The sequence below is a fragment of the Nothoprocta perdicaria genome, unplaced genomic scaffold, assembly GCF_003342845.1.
Source record: "Nothoprocta perdicaria isolate Ctin4 unplaced genomic scaffold, notPer1 scaffold_19, whole genome shotgun sequence".
In the NCBI taxonomy this organism is placed as follows: Eukaryota; Metazoa; Chordata; class Aves; order Tinamiformes; family Tinamidae; genus Nothoprocta; species Nothoprocta perdicaria.
In genome coordinates, this window is record NW_020455093.1 from 4,445,309 (window position 1) to 4,455,508 (window position 10,200).

General features: G+C 37.2%; 1 non-coding gene across 1 annotated transcript; it reads right to left on the reverse strand.

Annotated features, from left to right (window-relative positions):
* Positions 1–200: 200 nt before the first annotated feature.
* TRNAV-UAC lies at positions 201–273 on the reverse strand. Its single transcript has one exon. It is a non-coding gene; the product is annotated as a tRNA-Val (tRNA).
* Positions 274–10,200: the final 9,927 nt, after the last annotated feature.

A 10,200-nucleotide genomic window follows, 5' to 3' on the forward strand; every position in this document is an offset into this window, starting at 1 on the left:
ATAGAGATATTTGAGTTGGTCTCCTGTTTTGCTGGTGTTCCCTCTCCAGGTTCCACACGTCCTTTTCTATCTTTGGTGTTAAGCTGGTAGGAATGGCACAGCATGGCATCCCATACCATTGCCCACGCACTGGCATCCCTGCAGATATCCTCCCTCCCGACTGAATCTAGTTAAAAAGTCCTAAAGTCAGTGTCCAGTGCTGGTTCCACTGGGGCTCGAACCCAGGCTCTTCTGCGTGTAAAGCAGACGTGATAACCACTACACTATGGAACCACCACAATAATGTTTATTTCACAGTTGAGGGAAAAATGTGTCTTGCAGGGCATGTCTTATAAACTGCATATGCAGGATGAATTTCTGGGCCTAGCATTCTAGATAAAATTGAAAATGATATGGGAAAAAAAATGAAGATTAATGTAAACCTTGCTTCTATTGAATTTATGAACTCCACCGATGATATATAATAGACACAAATATTACTGCTTTTTATATTAAGGCAGGTGTGAGGTTTACCACAATAAGCTGAAAATGACACCGGGAGATTTTCCTAAATAAAGGCAATGTGAAAATTCTCAGGTTTGGACCCTCATCTGATGCATAGGAAGAGGAACACAGAGCAACACCTCTAAAGAGGTGCAAGACATGTGCCATCAACCATAGCCTGATTTGAAAGAGTGTAACCAAAGGGCTGCCCAGTGAAAAACATGCAAAACTTGTATCAACTCTCCTGCATAGGCATGGTGGAGCTGGGAAGAAGAACAGCAATGAAGGAACACTGGTGAACACTGACAAACTGCTGAGCAGTTCGTTTGTCACCTGTGACCAGCACGTGACATGGAAGCACATAGGCCATCACATAACAGCATGGATAAGCCCTCCCCAGTTCCTAAGGGCAGAGAACGCAGGGGGCATATGCTGAATCTATCAGTTGCCCATTACATCAGGATAAATGTGTAACAATCCACTTCAGGTCATTGACTTCCTTCGGGCTAACATTAGGTAAGCAGAGGCAGAAATTGATTGAATAGTCAGCCTTTTGAAAAGTGGATAATTTTTAAATCTTGCCTTCATGATTTCATGCGTTTCCCACATTGTCAAAGTATCATGAGTCCTCCAACATGCATGGAGCTGCTTGTGTCACTTTATCCGTTGCTACCTTGAGCAGGAAAAACACAAAATAACAGCATTTACAAGAAAAAGAAGATTTATAATAATAGTACTATTTTACACATTTATTTTCAGACATCATCTCACACTTTTTAGTGACTGGAGATATTAAAGAGCATTTATGAATTGCACCTATTTTTACTGTTATGATAAATTAACAAATTTCATTCTGCATTACCCAGTGCAATGACATAATGATGGATGTAGTGTAAGTATAGTCAATAAACCATGTGCATACTATAACTTCTGGTTCCCTGCAACTGTTTTTACTTTTAGTGCATATATGTAAAAAATGGAGTGAGAAGACGATTTAGAAAGAAAACAAATATGAGACTTCTAGTAAGTATACACTAGTTGGACCTGTGATCATAGCAAAGGAGACTTTTATAGTTATACCTACCAGTTTGGCTAATCTTTGTGTAATTAGTTACTTGGTGTATTGTTTAAGGATCATCTGAGCTGGAACAGTTGCAAGTTTCTTAAGTTGTTTGTTCTTCATTCAGTGGATATCAGACAAAAGACCTTATGTGCATTTAAGTTTTACCTGGGCATGAGGAAAGATGAGAAGATTTGTAAAAGAAAAGATGATAAAAAATTAAATGCTATGAATAAGGAAAAAACCCTATTAAGTCCTGGAAATGCCATGAGCTGGAAATGGTTGGAGTTTGGAAGAATACCTCGAGGAAATATCATTCTTACTTTGTTTGTGCAGTTCACTGGACACTCCTTTGCTGCCCTTGTTGAAGAGCTGATCCATCTGGGCTAGATGGACCTTGACTTTTCCCACTATGGCTTCTTGTATAACCTATGCTCTTGTGCTAGAGCATCGAGAGTAACACTTCTGATCAGCTATGTAAGTCCACAGCAGACTCATATTCAACCAGTAAGTCTGAGATGAGAATAGGAGGAATAAACTCAAGTAAAAATAAAATCACCCCTGGATTTTTAAGCACCCAAAGTAGTGATTGCCTACATTCTCCCATGCTCTATGCCATTAGACATATTTTCATACTAATTTCTCTCTTGTTGAATATCTTCAATTGAGATATAGAATTTAAGAAGACTATCATATAAAGTCACATGGTGAGCAATGTAGTCTTTCTCTGATCGCAGTTTTGATGATCTTAGAAGTGTTAGCACTTTTAAAATCCTTTTATTAAGAGAAGAACAAAGTCTGCTACAGGAATGATGTCATATTTTGTCTACAAGCCAATACTTAAAGTTTACTTCTGCACTGTTACTTTAATGGATACTCCTTGTGATCAGGGAGAAGAAAACAAAAGTTACTGTTAGTGAGCTCAACAAGATTGTTCCTTCTATTTTTTTTTAATTTTTTTGATTTTGTTTTTTTGTTTGTTGTTTGTTTTAACTGAAGGCAATCAATAACTAACAATTTATTATAAACAAAATTTGGAAGGAATTCCTTTCCTGCATATTAAACATGGTGATTGCTTTCATTCATCAAGGAAAGTACCATAATTATCTTTAATGTTTAAATGACTTTATAGTCCTTACTCTGACAAAGATTGCTGCTGTTTCTTCTGTAAGCACCAACCATCACTCCCTTTCTAGTGAATGCTGTGAAAATCATCATTTACCTCCAGGGAAGTAAACAGTAAGGCTATTTCTTCTTTTTTTTCTTCTTTCAGAGTCAAAAAAGTTACCTCTCTGAAAATTTTGGTCTCAGGAAAAGGCTTATAAAATACCTCTGCATCCAGCTTACTTCTGCTGTCAAATATATCAATCACATAAAACAAATATTAAGTAGAACCATAGATCATGTACCAACACATGTTGTTATAATCTGCTGTCAGAGGATCTTGGCTTGGTATGGCAGATTTCACAGAGCATTATCGCTATCAAGATTTATTCTTTGAGGTTGGTAAGTGATGCACCTCTTTTGACTTTCCAGAGAGACCCTGATTCTCTGTTATACATTTTTAATGGAAATTAAGTTAATTTCTGTCCACTGTACAGTCCATGAGTTGTTTAACCTACCTAGACTTACTGGTCATTAAGGTAAGAGGTAACCTTATGTCATAAGAAACAACGTCTTCATCAGAAAAAGAATAGACTAAACTGCCAAATTTCTTTCCAAAATCCATGATTAGACTGATTGATTAAATAATTATTTTGACTCTATAGGCAATACTTTTTTTGTCTTTTTTTTTTTGCTAAGACAATACTGATTAAAAATGACAATGATTTGTAAAATATAAAATTTGTCTTACTGCATTATGTCTGAAATAAGTGTATCATACTCATCTGATGGGAAGGACTTTGGGATAAAACCTTATTTCCTACTGTTTTCTTAATGTTTTTCTTGTTATGTACTTGGAAAAAATATTCAGTCTCAGAATATATATTATGAGCAAAAAATCATCTCTCTTTCTAAAAGTCTGTTACTGTGTTAAAAGGGAACAGTACTCATCCTACTGTTTATGTCAGTACAGAGTGGTGATGTGTTTCCCTCTAATGGTGACTGGGTCATGTATTGTTTGGTGAACAGACTACAAACTTGCACCATAAACATAAATTGCTGCTCTTTGGCTGTAAGCCTCAGTGAGATCATATATATTTTTATTTTATCTTGGATAACTAAATTTAGAGATATTAATTTTTACTTACAAAGTTTCACTTGCAAAATCTCCATGCTGTAGGATTTATATTATTAACACCGGAAAAAGCTTTGGATGCATTAGAGTTATAAATCACCCAAGTAGTCCATAGCAATATACTGGAATCTGATTGGGATCAAATGATTTGGATCATCAAAGTGTCTCTGTACAAAGTTAGGCAAAGCTGTGACATCATCTTTCTCTCTTTTCTCCTTGCTTTTACCACCCTTGGCATTTTTAAATGCTGCACACGCTGAAACATTTGTACAATAGCTAAATTCCACAACAGGATGAAAGGCGCTCCAGAAAAACACAAAATCACTATTAGAAGGCAGGCAGGTTTGCCACAAAATGACGTTTCCATGCATCTTTGTTTTTCCTTGCTTTTGATCTCAATCTGATAATGCATTGTTTTTTACCAGATTCTACCTATATATAATTTTAGGAGGATATCAGAAAATTTTTCAAATATAGCCACTCTTCTTAGTCCCTCACAGGATCATCTAGTGTTGGTTTTCTGTTGCAGTTGTCCTGTGATTGAGCAGAAGAGGAGTCACTGTATTTATGAATTGCTGAAGAACATTGTTCTGAAGTAAGTTGCAAGGCAGCTTGGTGAGGCTCTATGCAGGGGAACAATGGTATAAGTGCCCCCTCTATTGTGCAGTGACTGCCATCTGAAGAAAAATGAGGCACCTTTTGTGCCACTATTAAAGGAGCACAATGTAGGGTCAAATGAGAGCAATATTCCTGGTTTTGTGTTTCATTTACTTTTACTATAGACAGTCAAAATTTATTCAATCAAGCTAAACTTCATTGAAGCCTGTTGCTCTCTTGAACTCAGAAAGAGACTGACAGAAGAACAATCATTTTAACAAGTAGACTGGGTGATAAGGAAGTTTTTGTGAGATACTTTCTAGATGAACTATAGCTTGAGTTTGGATGTAACGTGGAATGTGGAAGGCTGTTCAAATTCCTACTTTGCTTGATTGGGAGTACTTTGCTTTGGGACAAAATTTGCTCTGAATCAGGCAGAGGAGAGACTTTTTTACAACTAAGTACCATTTATTGAGCATGAATCCAATGTGAATGCTTCCTTCATACCAGGAGATTGAGTACAGGAAAGGGCTAGCAAGAAGATAAAGGCTCTATAACATTTTTCCTATGAGAAAAGGCTGAGAGAGCTGGGTCTGCTCAACCTGGAGAAGGGAAGGCTGTGGGGGGATTTATCAATGTGAATAAGCATCTGAAGGCAGAATGTAAAGAAGATGGGGCCAGAGTATTTTCAGTGGAAGGTCAAGAGACAATGAGCACAAAGGGAAAAACAGGCAGTTCCATCAGAACATGAGGAAAATTTCCTTATATGTGGCTAACAGAGCACTTGCACAGGTTTCTCAGGGAGGTTGTGCAGTCTCTTTCCTTGAAGGTGTTCGAAAGCCACCTGTACAAAGATCTTGGAAACCTGCTTGAGCAGAGAGGTTGGACTAGATGATCTCCAGAGGTGCCTTCCAATCTCAATCTGTGATTCTGTGATTTCAAAGACCTGAGGGTATCCAGGACACCTGCATGGTGCTGGGAGATGCAGTGGAGGGCCTGAACACTGCTTTGCAATGGTGGGGTGTAGGAAGGTGGCCTAGGCAGATGCCTAAAAAAACGCTTTGTGTCTAGGTGCAAGCCAGTACATCTTACCCTAAAGAGAGGGTTGGCATTTTGGTTGGGAAAGATAACAAATGATGCTTTATCTGGTGAGTGTCTTCTCTGTGTTGCGCCTATCAGATGAATTGTCCCTTATAGATCTCTAAGCTACCTAGATCAAATCAAGGCATTAATACCTCTTGTATAAATTCTTGTATAAGATTTTTTTTCTGATTCAAAAATGCAATGAGGGGACATAGTATTGAGCATGTGTCTCCCCAAGATTGAAGAGGTGCTGGAGAGGAGCTAAGTTCATCCACGGTGTGCCCATGCCCATACCATTTTATATGATAGTGTGATGGCAGAATACAGAACCCTTATTTCATCCCTATCTCCTCCAAGTAAGTAACATCAGTTCTCATGGTTAGGTGTTTCTCACGTGGTCTTTGTATGAGAAATGGGAAACCAGATCCACTTTCCAGTAAAACCAGAATTCAGTTTTCAAGGAGGGAAGAGAAACTGGAGCTCTCTGCTACCCTGCCCCTCTTGCAGTGGGTTTCACAAATGCAAAGCTTGAAACACTTGTAACTTTTCTGATGTGGCACCATTTTACCCTATTTTTGCATTGTGACATCTGAATAGTCAACACAAAAGAGAACCAAGCACAATAAAGTCTTTATTACCCATCCAAAACTTAGGTGCACACTTACCAAGATCCTATTTTGGTATTTGTAGAATGCAGCAACATATGCAAGGTTTCAGAGAATTTCTTTTCTGTGTTGGAGACCTCCAGAGAATGTTAACCTACTCCATTTAAGCTACAAGAATTGAAAACAATTTGAGTGTGATTTTTTTCCAAGGGAGCACAAACTAAAGTCTATAAAAAGTGTCTGCTAATGGACTTCTGAAAATGGTGTGATTCAGATAAGGAAAAATTAAAAAGAAAGAAAAGAGCATGTGTTTAATAAAATAAAAAAAATGGAGTGGAATGTCAGCAATTTGAAGTTGATAGGATTTTAAGGTGAGACAAAAAATATTTTACTCCAAGCAGTTTATTCAAATAGAAAACAAACAAACACACAAATCTTCCCTCATTTGTTATTTGTAGAGGTATTTTGATTACTAAGTAACCTAGCCTCTACACTACAATTTTTCTTCTTGAAAATGACTGGAGGAAAGCAGGATCCCAATATTACAGTCCCTGTGACGACTCACTAATGTATAGAATAAGGTCTGGAATCAGGCAAGTTCGTTCCTTAAAAAACTTGACCTTGCAGTTTCACTTCTGCCCTTTCTCCCATCACTGCTTACCAGCACAGGAGAGCTCTCCAAGAAATTCTGAAGTGAAAAAAATCTTACTTCACAGTAGGCCTATCCATGAAAGCATCTTATATGCTCTCTTTTTCCTCGTACATCCAGGAATAATAGACAACTCTTAAAAAAAACAATTCTGACCACGACACTTGGCACAACTGGTGAAATGGAGCCTTTGTCACATAATTCTTGGCTGCTGAGAAGTAGTTGTAGCCAAAATGAATCAAATTATGATGTAACCTAATTTTAATTTTATATACTTTTTATCATTTTAAGAGCCCCGTTATTTTTCACTTTCCAGTGGATCATTTATATATTCTTAAGCTCTTAAACTAAGCTAATAGAATGTAACTGGAGAAAAACTGATGTAAGAAGAGCAATGAATCTTTGCTTAGGGGCACTGTTTGCCCCTCATTCATTTCATGCTAATTTTATATCATCATCACTATCATTTTTCTTCCTTTCTTCCACGATGCTATTTTTCTTTTCCACTTTTATTCTGTTTTAATGATGGATCCCAATTAAAATGTCATAGCTCATTCCAAGGCCCGTCACCACTGCTGAGTGATAGTAACTTATTTTGCTACCATTTTGCTTGTAAGCTGCCAAAGAGAAAGAATAGTTAATACCATCATTCAAGGCCTTTTTCCCATATGATAAACAAAATATTCTTTCTCTAGGAATAAGGCCATGCACATGTCATTAGAACATAACATAGCATTAACTCTGATGAAAAATAAATATTATACTTTCACCAGCAATCACAAAAAAAAAAAAAAAAATGAGCCCCTTTTAAAAACCAGCTTTAATTTGAACACTGATGATAGTTGTTTCATTTCCTTGCAGACTTTGTCTTGTGAACATGAAAGCTATAAAAGGCAAATCCTTCTCTCCCCCTTCTCTCCCACATTATACATCTACCCCTTTGCATCATCAGCAAAATAATTCATTGCTTGACTGCTCTAATCAATCTTGAGAGCCTGTGAACTCCCATTAATTTACTTAACTACTTCATAGGGGGTATTATACAAATTAATTCAATAGTTCCTGTTTGGACACTACTTTGAATATGTATGGTGTTTGTAAATGGTATGCTGTTATTCAAGCAATAAATAATGAACAAATCATTTTAATCTTCAACTCTCTCCAGCTCAGCTGCAGATCAACCCTTTCAAAGGCTTCAGGAATCAGTTACTCAATACGGGAATGTAAATTCTTTCTATTTTTTTGCTAATGACTGATAACAGATTACTACATCAGCATCACTCGGTGAAGATCTGGACCTTCTTCAGGGCATCTACTTTAGACTTACTTCTCCTAATGCTCCTGAAGGTTAGGAAATACTAAATGAAGGCATCCCCTTTCACTGTATTCCAGGAGACCTGAAGAAGGAGAACCTTCTTGTGGAGGAAACTGTTAGGCAAATAATAGAACAGACAGAAGAGTAAGGGGGGCATATCACAGAAGAGACAGGATAGAGAAAGAGGTGCCAGGAACCCGTAAGCTATGGCTGAGAGGACAACTGACAAAACTTGACCGGTTCTTCTGAAACCCAAGCTTATCCTCAATCCACTCCTGAGGTCCCCACGGTTGTCTCTGTGAAATCATTTTACTTACGGAGTGTTATCCTTTTTTTTTTTCCATTCCTTGAGAACAATGCTAGAAGAAATTTATGCATCAATTCTGTAAAACTATCCAAAGGAAAAATTACAGGAACACTTCAACCTCCAGTTTGCTTATAAGTGTCTACTTTTACTGCTCATTTACCTGCCTATTCCAGAAGATTCAATTCTCACACTTTTAACATTAAGCTGCTGAAGCTGTGTTGAAAGCCCTGATTTTACATTTCTACACTTTGAACTCTGAATCAAGGAGAAAGACGCTGCAGGTTATATATCTGCCTTCTGCTCCATGAGGAGCAGAGTTTTTTGAAATGTTACACAGGTCTGAAATTTTATTTTACCAAAGAATCTAAGGGTTATTGAAGAGGGCACTCCATAAAAAAAAAAAAAAAAAAAAAAAAAAAAAAAAAGAGAGAGAGAGAGAGAGAGAGATCTGTGGAGCTTTTTAGACTGGTAAGATGCTGTTAAATTAGTTTAAATACATAAACTGATGGATAGCAATAGGATGTAGGCTGAGTTGTTCCCCTTGTGTTAGCAGAAACAATGCAAAGCAGAGTGTTTGCAGTCTTCGTCCCTCTGTCACCTGGCCCAGAGACTGAGAACACCATGGCAGGGCTTCCTACCAGCTCCCATGGTCTGTCTTGTTCCAAGGAAAACCTACTACCAGGGGGTAGGGAGACAGGTGAACATCTCAGTCTTGTCTCATGTGGAGATGGGCAATGGCCAGTTTATGACAAATGAGGAATACTGTACAAATTTGCATTAGATACCCAGAGGAAGTCTGAGTCCTGCCTTCAGCACACTATTGGAGAGAATATAACACAGAAAAATAATAATTTTAAATGTTAGAAATATTTGCTGGCAATCTTCAATGATTTCTCTCTCAATATAGCAGAGTTTTATAGCTTTATTTATTTTCACCTTGCCTAAATCAGAAACAAATTTAGATTATTCTTCCCTTCATGTCTAACAGGAAAGGGAAAAAAAAAACAGAGAGAAATGAGCTTAAAATTTTAATAAGTGACAGAACTGGGTCCAGTCCCATTCCATTTGGTCATAAATATACCTGGAGAGAAAGTTCTACCTGATGCATTGAGCTCAGAGTTGACTAAAGACAACTAAGACAGTTAATGACAGCAGGCTGCCTGCCCAGGCTTTGTCAGTCAAGATAGTGATGAGGGGTTCCAGAAAGAACAGACAATCCCATATTCCTGCTTTTTTTTTTTTTTTTTTTTCAATAGCTCAGAGAGAAAAAATAATACAATTGGAAATCCAAATTTCCAAAATTGTGAAATTCAGTTGTATATACTCAAATGGAATGGTCATGGTCAATTACTTCAGCTGAGAATTATTTCTTTTACTTTTACTTTTCCTTTTTTTTTTTTTTTTTTTTTTAACTTGGAGGGGATATGTGTTCAAAGTGATGTGTAACCTGCCTAAAATGAGTTGTGTGGGAACACGTCAGCCTATCAGCCATTTGTTGATGATTCACTTCAAACGAGTCTCTTCATACTCTCAATTTCTTATTCACTGTGGACCAATTATTGCCTAAATCATCTTCTTGATGCATATATGAAGAAATGAATATTTAATGGTGAAATCAGGGAATTATATGAAATTTAAGGAGATTATATGACGCTGCTGGGAACTTTTGGGAAAACTTCAGTTGTGTTGTTGTCAAGTTTTGCTATGTTTGTTCCAATTGAGGGTGGGGGGGGGAATGAATGAATACTTCCCTCTATTAGCTGCCATGAACACTCCTCTTGCTTGTGTTCATATCAAAATGTACCTTAATTCTGCAAGGATTAAAGCATTTAGGTTTAATTTAGAAGTACTGATTAACTAAA